Source organism: Ranitomeya imitator, chromosome 1 (genome assembly GCF_032444005.1).
Source record: "Ranitomeya imitator isolate aRanImi1 chromosome 1, aRanImi1.pri, whole genome shotgun sequence".
Classification (NCBI taxonomy): domain Eukaryota; kingdom Metazoa; phylum Chordata; class Amphibia; order Anura; family Dendrobatidae; genus Ranitomeya; species Ranitomeya imitator.
In genome coordinates, this window is record NC_091282.1 from 396,360,586 (window position 1) to 396,376,754 (window position 16,169).

Sequence of the window (16,169 nt, forward strand, 5' to 3'; positions counted from 1 at the left end):
GCGCTGACAGTCAGTGCAGGGAAGCTGACGGTGGCGATGGCCATGACACGGGTGATCAGCGACCAAAAAAAGGTCCTGATCATTCCCCAACGACCAACGATCTCCCAGCAGGGGCCTGATCGTTGGTCGCTGTCACACATAACGAGATAGTTAGCGGGATCGTTGCTATGTCACAAAAAACGTGACGTTGCAACGATATCGTTAACGAAATCGTTATGTGTGAAGGTACCTTTAAGTCACCAGCCCTTCTCTATCCACATATCCTGTGAGTTTTAGACCCCCTGTTGCAGACATAATTAAATTTATGTTTTGAGTCTCTTTCAAATATCGAAAAACTCTCTTAATGACATTCCAGTCTTTTTGGCTTGGTTTTTCCACATATCTGCAGAGAATGTCAATTTGTGCTGAGATATCTGGTCAAGTCATAGTTGCTATGTGTAGAAGTGCCTCCAATACCTGTGTGTATTTCTCACTGTTAGGTAACAGATCATCTTTTCCTTCCAACTTTAAGTATGATAGGTCCATTGGGGTTGATATACCATTGGCTTCTGACATTCGAAACTGATTCAGAATTGAGTTGATTTTTGCACTTTGGTTGAGCAGAAAGCTTCCATCTTCTTCAATTTGGACCTGGATTCCTAGATAATATGTCACATTTCCAATGTCTTTACTGTAGTTTCAAAATGCTGATTCAGAATTTTAGCCATCTTTGCAAATTTTGTTTCTATGTGCCATAATCACATTCTCCACATATAAATAAGAGAATATACACCCACTTTCCATCTGTTCATATCGTGTATAAACACAGAACTGCTTGACCTCTTTAAAATCCTTCTTCCAATAAGATGTTGTTCATTTTGGTGTTCCATGCTCTTGCCCAGGGCCGCTATCAGGGCATTACTGCATTTACTGCTGTATGGGGCCTGGTGAGCAGAAGGAAAGAGGGAGGCCCAGACATGATGGCTGCCCAGACCCCTCCCCTCTTTGCTTCTGCTCCCTGGGCCCCAGGGACAAGGGGGGCGGTCATCGTCACTTGCCAACAGTAACACTGGTTTACTTTTTACAATTTTGCATGCAGCATCTCCCCTCTCCTGTCTTCCCAGTTGCTCCTCCTCCCATCCCATCCTGTCTGGCACCTGTTGTTAGATCACCTCCTTTTCCCTGCACACACTTCCAGCCTGTGCTGTTTAATCTGTGCAGGATTCTCATCCACACACAGTACCGATCAGAGAGCTCAGAGCTGGTGAAATGACTAGCTGTATTCTCTGACAGGCAGACTCCAGTCATCACTGCTGTAACAAATCCAGGCTGGGACTGACCCCATTGCCCAGTGAAGCCTTTATACACATATACTGGACCAGTTGTATTTATCACACAGGTACAATACATAGACACATACGTATAATACATAAATGTATAGTACAGGTCCTTCTCAAAAAATTAGCATATAGTGTTAAATTTCATTATTTACCATAATGTAATGATTACAATTAAACTTTCATATATTATAGATTCATTATCCACCAACTGAAATTTGTCAGGTCTTTTATTGTTTTAATATTGATGATTTTGGCATACAACTCCTGATAACCCAAAAAACCTGTCTCAATAAATTAGCATATTTCACCCATCCAATCAAATAAAAGTGTTTTTTAATAACAAACAAAAAAACCATCAAATAATAATGTTCAGTTATGCACTCAATACTTGGTCGGGAATCCTTTGGCAGAAATGACTGCTTCAATGCGGCGTGGCATGGAGGCAATCAGCCTGTGACACTGCTGAGATGTTATGGAGGCCCAGGATGCTTCAATAGCGGCCTTAAGCTCATCCAGAGTGTTGGGTCTTGCGTCTCTCAACTTTCTCTTCACAATATCCCACAGATTCTCTATGGGGTTCAGGTCAGGAGAGTTGGCAGGCCAATTGAGCACAGTAATACCATGGTCAGTAAACCATTTACCAGTGGTTTTGGCACTGTGAGCAGGTGCCAGGTCGTGCTGAAAAATGAAATCTTCATCTCCATAAAGCATTTCAGCCGATGGAAGCATGAAGTGCTCCAAAATCTCCTGATAGCTAGCTGCATTGACCCTGCCCTTGATGAAACACAGTGGACCAACACCAGCAGCTGACATGGCACCCCACACCATCACTGACTGTGGGTACTTGACACTGGACTTCAGGCATTTTGGCATTTCCTTCTCCCCAGTCTTCCTCCAGACTCTGGCACCTTGATTTCCGAATGACATGCAAAATTTGCTTTCATCAGAAAAAAGTACTTGGGACCACTTAGCAACAGTCCAGTGCTGCTTCTCTGTAGCCCAGGTCAGGCGCCTCTGCCGCTGTTTATGGTTCAAAAGTGGCTTTACCTGGGGAATGCGGCACCTGTAGCCCATTTCATGCACACGCCTGTGCACGGTGGCTCTGGATGTTTCCACACCAGACTCAGTCCACTGCTTCCTCAGGTTCCCCAAGGTCTGGAATCGGTCCTTCTCCACAATCTTCCTCAGGGTCCGGTCTCCTCTTCTCGTTGTATAGCGTTTTCTGCCACATTGTTTCCTTCCAACAGACTTACCATTGAGGTGCCTTGATACAGCACTCTGGGAACAGCCTATTTGTTGAGAAATTTCTTTCTGGGTCTTACCCTCTTGCTTGAGGGTGTCAATGATGGCCTTCTTGACATCTGTCAGGTTGCTAGTCTTACCCATGATGGGGGTTTTGAGTAATGAACCAGGTAGGGAGTTTATAAAAGCCTCAGGTATCTTTTGCATGTGTTTAGAGTTAATTAGTTGATTCAGAAGATTAGGGTAATAGGTCGTTTAGAGAAGCTTTTCTTGATATGCTAATTTATTGAGACAGGTTTTTTGGGTTATCAGGAGTTGTATGCCAAAATCATCAGTATTAAAACAATAAAAGACCTGACAAATTTCAGTTGGTGGATAATGAATCTATAATATATGAAAGTTTAATTGTAATCATTACATTATGGTAAATAATGAAATTTAACACTATATGCTAATTTTTTGAGAAGGACCTGTATATCACATATGCAGTAGACACAGGTGTTTATTATACATGAGCATATTCTATATGTGTGTATTATATAGATGAGCATATTCTATATGTGTGTATTATATAGATATGTACTGTGAGTGTACTTCATATATAGCTATACACTGATGCATTGATATAGGCAGCTACATCATTTTTGCCTACTACTAGTTTTGAAAAATCTCCCCAGGGTGTTTAAGTCCTTAATGAAATATGACATACTGGCGGGATCGGTGTTAGGGGCAGGCAGACCAGGCAGCCACCTAGGGTCCTCGCTCCTCCCGGGGCCCCCAGCTAGTAGTGGCACACCACACGGCCGCTATGGGGCCCCTAAGTAAGAGGGGACTAGCGGCGCCACCCCCTTGCATAGTGCCTTCAACTTATCTGCATCATAGATGCCGATACAGTTGAAAGCAGTGATGGAGGAGAGAGCATCATGTGACCTCCCTCTCCCATCACTCCCCCTCTGCCTGTGACTCAGCATGTGCCAGCAGTGGAGCTGATGAGACTCTAAGATGCTCTGCAGAAACCAGAGCAGCTGGAGAAGGAGGAAGAGAGGTAAGTATTGTGTGTGTGTATATGTGTGTGTTTGGTGGGACTGCACTATACTGTGTTGTTTGTATCTGCTGCCCTATACTGTGTGTGTGGGGGACTGCAATATGCTGTGTGTGTGTGTATGTGTGTGTGTGTGTGTGTGAAAGGGCTGCATTATACTGTGTGTGTAGGGGGACTGCACTATACTGTGTGTGTGAGCTGCATTATACTGTGTGTGGGAGGACTGCACTATACTTTGTGTGTGGGGGGCTGCATTATTCTGTATGTATGGGGGACTGCATAACACTGTGTGGGGGCTACATTATACAGTGTGTGTGTGGGGGGACTGCACTATACTGTGTGTGTAGGGGCTGCATTATACTGTGTGTGCGAGGAATGCACTATACTTTGTGTGGTGGCTGCACTATACTGTGTGTGTCTGCTGCACTATACTGTGTGTGTCGGGGCTGCACTATACTTTGTGTGGGGGCTGCACTATACTGTGTGTGGGGGGACTGCACTATACTGTGTGTGAGGGTGCTGTATTATACTGTGTGTAGGGGGCTGCAATATACTGTGTGTTTGTGGGTGGCTGAATTATACTGTCTGTGTGGGGGTCTGCATTATGCTGTGTGTGGGTCTGCATTATACTCTGAAAGGACTGCATTATAATGTGTGTGTGGGGCTGCATTATACTCTGAGGGGGCTGCATTATACTCTGTGGGGGGCTGCATTATACTCTGAGGGGGCTGCATCATACTCTGAAGGGACTGATGGCACCACCCCCTTGCATAGTGCCTTCAATTTTTCTGCATCATAGATGCCGATACAGTTGAAAGCAGTGATGGAGGAGAGAGCATCATGTGATGCTCCTTCTCCCATCTACTCTGTTCCATGGAATAACTGTACAAATGTTATATATATTTGTTTTTGTTTTTATACTGTGTGTGAGGGGACTGTATTATACTGTGTGTAGGGGGCTGCAATATACTGTGTGTTTGTGGGTGGCTGAATTATACTGTCTGTGTGGAGGTCTGCATTATACTCTGAAAGGACTGCATTATACTGTGTGTGGGGCTGCATTATACTCTGAGGGGGCTGCACTATACTGTGTGGGGGGCTGCATTATACTGTCTGTGTGGGGGTCTGCATTATGCTGTGTGTGGGTCTGCATTATACTCTGAAAGGACTGCGTTATACTGTGTGTGTGGGGCTGCATTATACTCTGAGGGGGCTGCATTATACTGTGTGGGGGGCTGCATTATACTCTGAGGGGGCTGCATCATACTCTGAAGGGACTGGTGGCACCACCCCCTTGCATAGTGCCTTCAACTTTTCTGCATTATAGATGCCGATACAGTTGAAAGCAGTGATGGAGGAGAGAGCATCATGTGATGCTCCTTCTCCCATCTACTCTGTTCCATGGAATAACTGTACAAATGTTATATATATTTGTTTTAATTTTTATACTTTTAAAGATAATGAATTAATGTATTATGTTTATTTAAGAATCACACATTCATATGCTTTTTAATAAATTAATAAATAGTTATTATTATTTCTAATGGTGGAAATCTCAACTACACACATATTTTAATTCATATATACTTTACATCCATTTTTTAGACCATACTCTATACTTAGTCTGGAAGTGTGGCTCATCAGCTTGCTGGGTTGGAGTGACCTTAGTCCATATATTTTTTGGAACAAGTTCGTGTCCACAATTTTTCTTTTTCGGTCTTCTTTTATATTTATTCTTTTCTTTTCTTCTTCTTTATGAATACATCTATAAATGAGAATACAGTGTTTTAATTATATAATATTAGTTTCAACAAAATTGTATAACCTGAACTGTCATTTGCTGTATCATGTGTCAGCTTCATTAACTTTGACACTATTGGACATGTGATTCCCTTTGGCTCCAGATTGTATGTGGAATCTATTTAAACAGTATGTAGAGATTTTGTACACTTATAGCATCTCCTGAGGAAGAAGTCCTATTGACTTCAAAACGCCATGAGAATAAAACACCATTTCCTATCTTCTACACACATGGACCGTTATTTGCACAGCAGCGTGGATGATATCCACAAGTTTTCCAATTTTAAAACTATGATTCAGTCATCAGTTTGATCGGTGGATCTGCAGTAGCTGTCAAACTCCAAGGAGTTTACACGCTTTGACATTAAAAAATATCAGGTGAGTGCAATATCAGGTGAGTGCAAACTGATTGTGAACTTGAAATAATCATCAGATAAAACCCTATTGGCGCTTTTCTCTCCTGTAGTGTTTTTTTTGGTCACAAACTCAAACAGTCACACTCCAAACTCCATTATGGTGAAGACCAAAGAGGCAGCCTGAGTGTATAAATGGGAATCTCCCATATAACATGGATATGCTCCAAGCTTTGCACCATTGGTAGTGTGTTTTTATAGAATTACCAATCAATCAGCTCCTTGACTATTAGGGTTTTGAATTTAGAAAAGATGTTGAAAAAACGCATTACGAATAGCATACGCATGTATTACAGATTACATAAAACCCACTGTCATGATCCAGTCCAGGGTTTGTTTTCTGTTATTCCCTCTCTGAACTTGTCATCCGGGGATTAACACCCTCTGCCTCGCTTTGGAGCTGGCTGGGCTTTTTCAGACCTCTGCAGTCTGCTGGCCAGCGTCAGTGATAGTTCATGTTTCCAGGCTAGAGCAGCTGACCCATATAGCCTGGTGATCCTTCTGCCTCTGACTTCCCATATTTGTGTGAGACCCATTCCCTATCCCTGACATAGTATTTGTCTGGTGATTTTCCTTACAGTGTATGGTTCGGCCTGATCTCTGAGCCCCGCCTCTTGCTTTCCATATCAGATACCTCGCTCCCCGACCAGCTTTGACTTCTGGCTTGTACCCCGACTTCGTCTTACGTCTCACGTTTTGGATACCACTCTACCGTTTGGCTCTGACTTCTGACTTGTCTCTGACTTCGTGCATGCTGTGACCTCTGGTACCTCTGCTCCTGACAGTTTCTGACTCTGCTCATCTGACCACTCTTTCATTACCTGTGACACCTGTGCGGCTGATCAGTGTTGCTACACTGTTAGTGTGCAACCTCTTTTCCCTCACCAGCACCCCCTGGTGGAGGTAGCGCTAAACTGCACCGCAGCCACATCACAACCATAAAATCGCATTGCACTTGCATCATGTATGGAATAACATGCGCATTTTTTATATGCTAGTGTGAACGTACCCTCACAGCCAGCTCTTAGAACGGCCTGAATCCCTCCGGGAAGGAATGGCAGAAAGCAGCCGTCAGGAAAGAAAACTTTGGACTACCACAAATGCCCCACCGGTTCCCCTCAGATACACCACTGATCCATAGTATACTCAGTGGGAAAAATAAGTATTTGATACACTGACGATTTTGCAAGTTTTCCCACCTACAAATGGAGAGGTCTTTAATTTTTATTGTAAGTACACTTCAACTGTGAGAGACAAAATCTAAAAATAAAAACTAGAAAATCACATTGTATGATTTTTAAATAATTAAATTGCATTTTATTGCATGGGATAAGTATTTGATAACCTACCAACCAGCAAGAATTCTGGCTCCCACATACCTGTTAGTTTTTCTTAACAAGTCCTGCACTCTACACTCATTACCTGTATTAATTGCACCTGTTTGAACTTGTTACCTGTATAAAAGACACCTGTCCACACACCCAATCAATCACACTCCAACCTCTCCACCATGGCCAAGACTAAAGAGCTGCCTAAGGAAACCAGGGATAAAATTGTATACAGAAATGAGTCCAGCTTACCGTAATAGACATCGATAGGTGTTCAGAGCACAGGAAACGCTGTGTCAAGGTATGGAGCAATCACAAAAAAGAAGAAAATCTAGCTCAACAAGCTTGTGAACAAACTTCTTTCATTATACACTGAAAGTACTCAGTAGAGGATAAAATAGCATCAGCGATGCAAGCTACATGATATGCGACATCAATGCGTTTCAGGTGACTACGCACCCGATTTTCAGTGAATAAAGAAAGAAGTTTGTTCACAAGATTGTTGAGCTGGTTTTCTTCTGTTTCGTGATAAAATTGTAGACCTGCATAAGGCTAGGATGGGCTACAGGACAATAGGCAAGCAGCTTGGTGGGAAGGTAAAAACTGTTGGGACAATCATTAGAAAATGGGAGAAACTCAAAATGACTGTCAATCTTCCTCGGTCTGGGGCTCCATGCAAGATCTCACCTCGTGGGGTAAGAATGATTCTGAGAAAGGTCAGTAATCATCCCGGAACTACAGTGGAGGACCTGGTCAATGACCTAAAGAGAGCTGGGACCACAGTCTCAAACATTACCTTTAGATACACACTATGCCGTCATGGATTAAAATCCAGAAGGGCAAGTAAGGTCCCTCTGCTCACACCAGCACATGTCCAGGCCCGTTTGATGTTTGCCAGTGATTATCTGGCAGATCCAGAGTAGGCATGGGAGAGGTTAATGTTATGTCAGATGAGACAAAAATAGAAATTTTTGTTATCAGCTCCACTCACTGTGTTTGGAGGAAGAAGAAGGTTGAGTACAACCCCCAAAACATTATCCCAACCGTGAAGCATGGTGGGGGGGAAAACATACTTTGCTTTTCTGCAAAGGGGACAAGACGACTTGATCGTATTGAGGAGAGGATGGATAGGGTCATGTATTGCAAGATTTTGGCCAACAACCTCCTTTCCTCAGTAAGTTGGGTCTTGGCTGGGTCTTCCATAAGAAGCATTTCAAGGTCCTGGAGTGGCCTAGCCAGACTTCAGACCTGAACCCAATAGAAAATCTTTGGTGGTAGCTGAAACTCAATATTGCCCAGCGACAGTCCCGAAACCTGAAAGATTTGGAGAAGATCTGATTGGAGGAGTGGGCCAAAATGCCTGCTGCAGTGTGTGCAAACTTGCTCAAGAACTACAAAAACGTATGACCTCTGTAATTACAAACAAAGGTTTCTGTACCAAATACTAAGTATCCAATACTTTTTTTATGCAATAAAACACAAATTAATTATGCAAAAATCATACAATGTGATTTTCTAGATTTTTTTCAAGATTCTGTCTCTCACGGTTGAAGACTGACCTCTCCATTCTTTGTAGGTGGGAAAACTTGCAAAATCGGCAGTGTATCAGATACTTATTTTCCCCACTGTACATGCTGCACATTTTAGATTGCAGACTTCCCTATGCATTAGACGTCACTGACAAGCATATGGTCTCTGACCACTAAATCCTGTATGAGCTTGTGTGATGACTGGCACCATGGTTGCTCACTTGTCAATTTTGAGTTCTCTAAAAAATTAATATACTCTAATAAAATATCATGTTAGCTTTAGCATTAATAAGTGCAGTGTTGGTAATTAGGTGAGTTACATCTAAAATGTTATACTCAGATGAAAATGACACATAATAAAATACAGTCATCAAATAAAGCTGTCTTGTTAATGTAATGAATATCATTAATGTACAAGTCTGTACAGGGCCGGTTTGAGACAAAGTGGGGCCCTGTGAAAAATTTAAAGGGGGGCCCAAATGCTCACAAATTGCACCATCACACAGACATTTTAGTTACATTTACATGCGCTTAGGTCAGGCCATTAAGCGAGCGTGATCAACAATATTGAAGTCATGCGACGCTTGCCTCTTTACACCTGAGGAAGAATGATGGGGACAGAACAATCACTAATAGATCAATCTGTCCCCATACAGTATCATGTTATCAGCAGTAGGGTTGAGCGAAACGGGTCGGCCATTTTCAGAAGTCGCCGACTTTTGGCAAAGTCGGGTTTTATGAAACCCGACCCGACCCTTGTGTGGGGTCGGCCATGAAGTCGGCGATCTTCTGAATCTGGTATCGGAATTCCGATCCCGAGTTCCGATATGTTTGCAATATCAGAAATCGGTATCGGAATCCATATTAAGTGTAAAATAAAGAATTAAAATAAAAAATATTGCTATACTCACCCTCTGACGCGCCCTGGTACTAACCGGCAGCCTTTCTTCCTTCGAATCAGCGCTTGCAGGACCTTGCGGTGACGTCGCGGCTTGTGATTGGTCGCGCGACCACCCATGTGACCGCTCGCGCGACCAATCACAAGCCGCGACGTCACCGCAAGGTCCTGCAAGCGCTGATTCTTAGGAAGGAAGGCTGCCGGAAAGAAGCAGGGCGCGTCCGAGGGTGAGTATATACCTAATAGGAATATACTCACCCTCGGACATGCCCTGCTTCTTTCCGGCAGCCTTCCTTCCTAAGAATCAGCGCTTGCAGGACCTTGCGGTGACGTCGCGGCTTGTGATTGGTCGCGCGACCGCCCATGTGACCGCTCGCGCGACCAATCACAAGCCGCGACGTCACCGCAAGGTCCTGCAAGCGCTGATTCGAAGGAAGGAAGGTTCCCGGTTAGTACCAGAGCGCGTCCGAGGGTGAGTATAGCGATATTTTTTATTTTAATTCTTTATTTTACACTTAAATATGGATCGCAGGGCCTGAAGGAGAGTTTCCTCTCCTTCAGACCCTGGGAACCATTGGAAACCCAATGCACTGCATTGGGTTTCGAATTTCGGCCGACCCCAACCCCGACTTTTTTATAGGATCGGCCGATTTCACTCGACCCGACTTTTGAAAAAGGCGGGTTTCGTGAAACCCGACCCGATCCTATAAAAGTAAAAGTCACTCAACCCTAATCAGCAGGATATCTGCAGTTTTCACTGGGTGATATGTGGCTGAGAACAATTATTTCTATTCCATCATAAACAATCCAATCACTAAATGAATAGGCAGAATTTTGCTTGGTTAGTATAATGCACTCAATAGTCCTCCATATAGCATAATACACCCCCCATAGTCCTCCATACAGTACAACGCAGCCTGACACAGGAGTACAACACAGACCCCCACACAAGAGTACAATGCAGCCCCACAGAATGTAATGCAGTCTGGCCAGCCCCCATAGCATGTAATAGTCAGGCCAGCCCCCATAGAATGTAATGCAGCCAGCCCTCATACAATGTAATGCAGACAGCCCCCATACAATGTAATGTAGCCAGCCGTCATACAAAGTAATGTTGCCCCCTTCAAACAAGACAATGACCCAAAGCATACTGCTAAAGCAACACTCGAGTGGTTTAAGAGAAATGTGTAAATGTTTTGGAGTGGCCTAATCAAAGCTCAGACATTAATCTAATTGAGAATCTGTGCTCAGAATTGAAGATTGCTGTTCACCAGAGGAAACCAACTTGAAGGAGCTGGAGCAGTGTTGTCAATGGTCAAAATCCCAGCGGCAAGATGTGGAAAGCTCATAGAGACTTATCCACAGTGACTTACAGCTGTAATTGCCGAAAAAGGAGGCTCTACAATGTACTGACTTTAGGGGAGGTGAATAGTTATGCTCACTAACGTTTTCAGTTCTTTTGTCCAATTTGTTGTTTGCTTCACAATAAAAAGAAAACCAAATGTCCACAGTTGTAGGTATGTTCTTTACATGAACTGATGAAAACTCAAAAAACAAGTGGAATTCTGATTGTGAGGCAAGCCACTGTCAATGTTACTCAAAATATAGAAAAATAGGAGTACAACGTCCAATTTAATAAGAAAATGTAGATTTTATTAATTACTTACAATTAAATTAAACAGACTAGAATCAGGTAGTGATGGCTTCCAGTGTCAAGACATACAGATATACCATTGGGCATAAGTAAAGTGCTTAGTGCATAGTAATATTAATTTATTTGTAAGTAATTAATAAAATCTACATTTTCTTATTAAATTGGACGTTGTACTCCTATTTTTCTATATTTTGAATAACATTTATCCGGAGTGTCCGTTAGGTGTATCTTTAAAGACAACCACATGGGGATTAGTCTTGTTGGTACCTTCTTATGTATGTGGCCCTTGGTGGTCTTGTTTTCTTTCCAAACCACTGTCAGTGGCAGATTTAATATCTAAGTACTTTGCAAATGTCAAAAGGCAGCTAACCTGAAGCGCCTTCCCTGCTTTTCTGTGACTTCGGAACTAATGACTTTGGCAGTAATATGTAACTAACCAGACATGAGAATATGAACCCTTCAGGTACAGTTATTAAGTCAATGTACATCGTGTGAATGTTCAATTTTGACCTAAGGTGTGTTCACATGGCGTTTATTTACAAAGATTTTGTAGTGGATCTGCTTCAAAACCCACATTGAAACCCCCTTCAAAAACTCTTTAATTTGTCATTTGAAGCAGGTTTGCTTCAAAAATCTAAAACAAAACACGCGTGTGGACATAACCAAATGCAAAAGTCACCTATGTCTCTTCCTTATGTGATGCTATAGCTTTTTCTGCTGCCAACCCTGTGAAGTTTGGACAGCCCTGACCTCTATAATTTCACAATTATATAAATAGATGAGAATCACCTCTGTGCTATCACTTTGCAATGATAGATAACAAAGAGGAATGGGTTCTTCCCTTTGGTAATGATAATGCAGAACTCAGCTACAGAACTTAGCAATTTTCATATTTTCAAAACTCACCAGTTCCTAATACTTATATAACAAAAACCAAAAAACCACATTTCCATTAAATAAATACTAGAAATATCTTATTGTTTTAGCTGATTATTACATTATTGTAATATCTGAAACATAATTGCTTTATGTGAGCAGATACTAAAAGCCTTCATGGCTGATGGATGGGGTCTGACCACTCGGACCTACAAAAATCCAGAGAAGGAACTTTGTCGAGCCTCATCCTGATTAGAGCAGAGGTGAGCATGCTCAAAGTTTGCTCTTCTTCTTCTTCTTATTATTATTATACATTTTTATAGCGCCATTTATTCCATGGCGCTTTACATGTGAATACGGGGCAAATATAGACAAATACATTAAACATGAGCAAAAAACAAGGCACACGGGTACATAAGGAGGGAGGACCCTGCCCGCGAGGGCTCACAGTCTGCAGGGGGTGGGTGAGGATACACTAGGAGAGGGAAGAGCTGGCTGTGCGGCTGTTCAGTAGGTTGAGGATCACTGCAGGCATTCTTACTAACTTTTACTAACAATTCTTACATTCTTACTAACTATAGGGTTGCTGGATGAGGCGCAGTACAGTGCTCGGCTTCATCAGGCACAGTCCCATAGAGAATGAATCGAGAGGTGGTCGAGGATATATATCTGCTCCGTTTCCACACGTGTTCAGGTCTCAGTGATTGGAAACCCAGCACTCTAGCAGTTATCACCTCGCCTTTAAGTACTGCCCATAAACCCATATAATGCTAATGTGGTGCCCCAGGGTCCTGGTCATCACTGTAGCATTGCTTTCCTCATGGGGAGAGTAATGTTACTCTTGGAGGCGATGAAAGATAACCCTCACCAGGTAATCACAATGCACACAACATGTTCACACTCCAAGGGGGAGCTTTTGATCCTATTTACTAGGTGACTCCCCTATATATATTGTGGTTTGGAGGGAAAGAGAGTTCAGATTGTCAGAGAGACAGAAGAGAGCAGATGGACCTAGAGGGTCAGAACACCTGAAGGGGCCATGTGGTCTGAAGTACCACAGCTCCTGGAAAGAGACTTACAGAAAGCCGAACATTGTTCAGTGAGCATGCAGGAGAGTGAAGCACAGGACGGTGATATCAGGGGAGACCAGCTAAGAGCAGGCTGCCTCCCTCTGAAGCATAGTTATCCGGTAGCCAGAACACCGAGGTTGTAAGGATCTCTACGACTTACAGCATAAACCGGCAGGACAGCTGAACTGCAGGTTACCTGTCCGTCTTAATACCCAGGAGGCAAGGTAAAACCTATAGAGTCCGGGCGTGCTAGAGTCCCTATAAACAGGCTCAAGTCACCAGTCATATGGGTTATTGTCCTATCCTATACGGGGACAGAGAGAGAACATCTGTGAGGACCTTATGTGAAGCCATAGGCAGTAAGGAACTACAACAACACAGCGCTATAGGAAGGCTTTTACCTCCACCTGGAAAAGGGGGACTCTGGATTCGCTTCCAAACTGGCCGAACCTTGCCTGTCCTGTGATCTGGTGCCCTGGACTGTGGCTGCCACGGGCTTCAGTAAACAAGGTAAAGAGACTGCAAACCTGTGTCCTCGTTCTTTACTGCACCTTCCACCATCTTCCATCTAGACACCGGAGCCCTGGGGATATACTTCACCTGTGGGAAATTATACCATCTAGCTGCCATAACATCACCCCAGAGGACCCCTTAAAGCAGCGTCGGTCCCCACTGACCGAATACCACAGGTGGCGTCACGAACATAAACTTCATTCCCTTTAAAGACCATTCCCTTTTACATGGGCGCCCAGGACCACGGACCAGGTCGCCACCGTGACATCCCCCTGTGAACATCGGACCCGGTACCGATTACCCCACGGCCCTGGCGGGGCGACTCACTAACGTGTTGAGTTGATGAGTATCAACAATGGAAATAGTTGTCCAGGTCATAATGCTGCTTAAAGAATCTGAAAAGGGGTTGTCTGGTCTAGGAATAAACAACTGCTGTCATTATTTGTGACTGAAGACTTCTGAATCCTTACAGTGTGCGTACCGCAATCTGCCAGCATTTTCCATTGTTGAGGCGAGATTCAGCAGTCATGTGACTGCAAAAGTATATGATTTGCATACTCTCGGCCACATTTTAACTAGACGTGGTTGGCCTCGCTCAATACAAATGTATACAGTGAGGCCGAACACATCTAGTCTGCACTTGACCGCATGTTTGGAAATGGCATACTTGTGGTCAGGTGACTGCACACCAGCAACACCAGAGAATCCTAACAACGTGCGGTACACACATTTTATGGATTCAGAAGTCTGCAGTCACAAATAGTGACTGCAGACTTTTATCATCAAACCCAACAACCCTTTAGTATTTATATAGCTCAGACTTCAAGGGATTTCTGTCTGATAAGAGGCTGAATTATGTTAATGGATACTTACAGTCTGCAGTATGCTTACTTAATGTGTGCTTTCCACCATATTTCCAATCTGTATGCCTCTTACCACAAAAAAGTTGATGCAACATTTCCATATTCTGAAATGGCTGCTTTAATGAACTGCACTACTCCCTGCTTATACAATAAGACCAAAATTGTGCCTGCTCGCTTGTATTACGCTTATAATCCTCAGAATATGATCTAATAGAAGCCTCAATCACTCAGGTCTTACCCCACCCACTCCAATATAGCGTGCTGAACAGGATAAACTCACTTGTAATCCTAGATATATGCACAGCTGTGCGACAGCACTTCCAAAAATGAACTACACTCAACACAAAGAATCACTTTACTTTTACAACCTGTCACATCATGATTGTGTTACCAGCAATTTTCTGTTGTATTAAATGAGTCAGGTGACATGGGTAATTGGGAAAATTAGTCAAAATTACTTTGTGTTATGTTTTATAGTTTGTTCCTGAATGGCATCACAGTGTAACATATATAAAAAAAAATATTTATACATGAAGATTAAAAAAACAAAACAACAACTAGAACAAAACAACCACAAAAAACAGCCTATAAACTTGCACTATGTTTATGGCTCATTGTCAAATGTCCAGAAGACCTAAATAAGGCCTTACTCAGACTAGTGCATTTTAGCACCCATGCTATAGCCACAAGCCCTGGTCATAGATTTGAATATTTAGGATCCCCTATGCTGCATCTAGATGACAGTTTGATGGGTTTGGATCTTCTGGCCTAAACAACTTGCAATGCTTTTTACTTTGCAATGCAGCCAGGCGAGGCAGAAAGGAGCACCACTGATACATTCAATTCCATCCATGTCCTTATGCAGTTCAATATATTAGTGGCATTTCAAGAAGCCGTGGCCAGCTTCCTACCTTCCTGCCTCTAAGGCCGGGGTCACACTGACGAGTGCAGTGTGAGAAACTCACACGAGTCTCTCGCATCAATACCCGGCACTGCCGCTGGCACTCTGGACCGGAGTGTTCAGTACATGTAGCCGCACGCTCCGGTCCCGAGTGCCGGTGGCAGTGCCTGGTACTGATGCGAGAGACTCATGCCAGTTTCAAATGTGACCCCGGCCTAAGACATAGCATATTTTTCAAACTCTAACATTTTTCGCCACTAAATTTGGGAGGAAAATGGGCGGGTGTCTTATAGTCTGAATGTAGCCAGGTTCAATGTGGGCGGCAGGGCTGTCAGCAGTAAAGCGGGGTCACAGGAGCAGGAAGCTGGCAGCAGGTCTTTTGTCATGCCACTGTTGTCTTCAGCAGCCAGCACGTCATGAGTTCATTGCTGTCGCGCTGGACAGGAGGAATTTGGCGGTGTCTGGTCCAGATCACGAGCTGCAGTGACGTAATAAAGAGGCAAGGCCTGAGCAGCACAGTACCGCCCCCTGCCTCGTCATTACGTCACTGCAGCTCGTGATCTGGACAGAAGATCGCCCACTTCCTCCTGCCTAGCGCGGCGACGGCAGAGAGAACTGACAATGAGAACTGTACTTAGAGAAGCTGTTAAGAGGCAAACGTTACTAAGCTCTAATAAAAAAAAAGAATAAAAGCACTCTACCCCTCCTGTGGTGAAGTACA

At 43.4% G+C, this 16,169-nt stretch overlaps 1 long non-coding RNA gene across 1 annotated transcript in view; it reads right to left on the bottom strand.

Annotated features, from left to right (window-relative positions):
• Positions 1-5,233: 5,233 nt before the first annotated feature.
• Positions 5,234-16,169, bottom strand: part of LOC138657828 (uncharacterized) — a 100,400-nt gene continuing 89,464 nt past the window's right edge. The window contains exon 3 of the long non-coding RNA XR_011317207.1: positions 5,234-5,368. This is a non-coding gene — a long non-coding RNA (uncharacterized lncRNA). The remainder of the gene's footprint in view (positions 5,369-16,169) is intronic.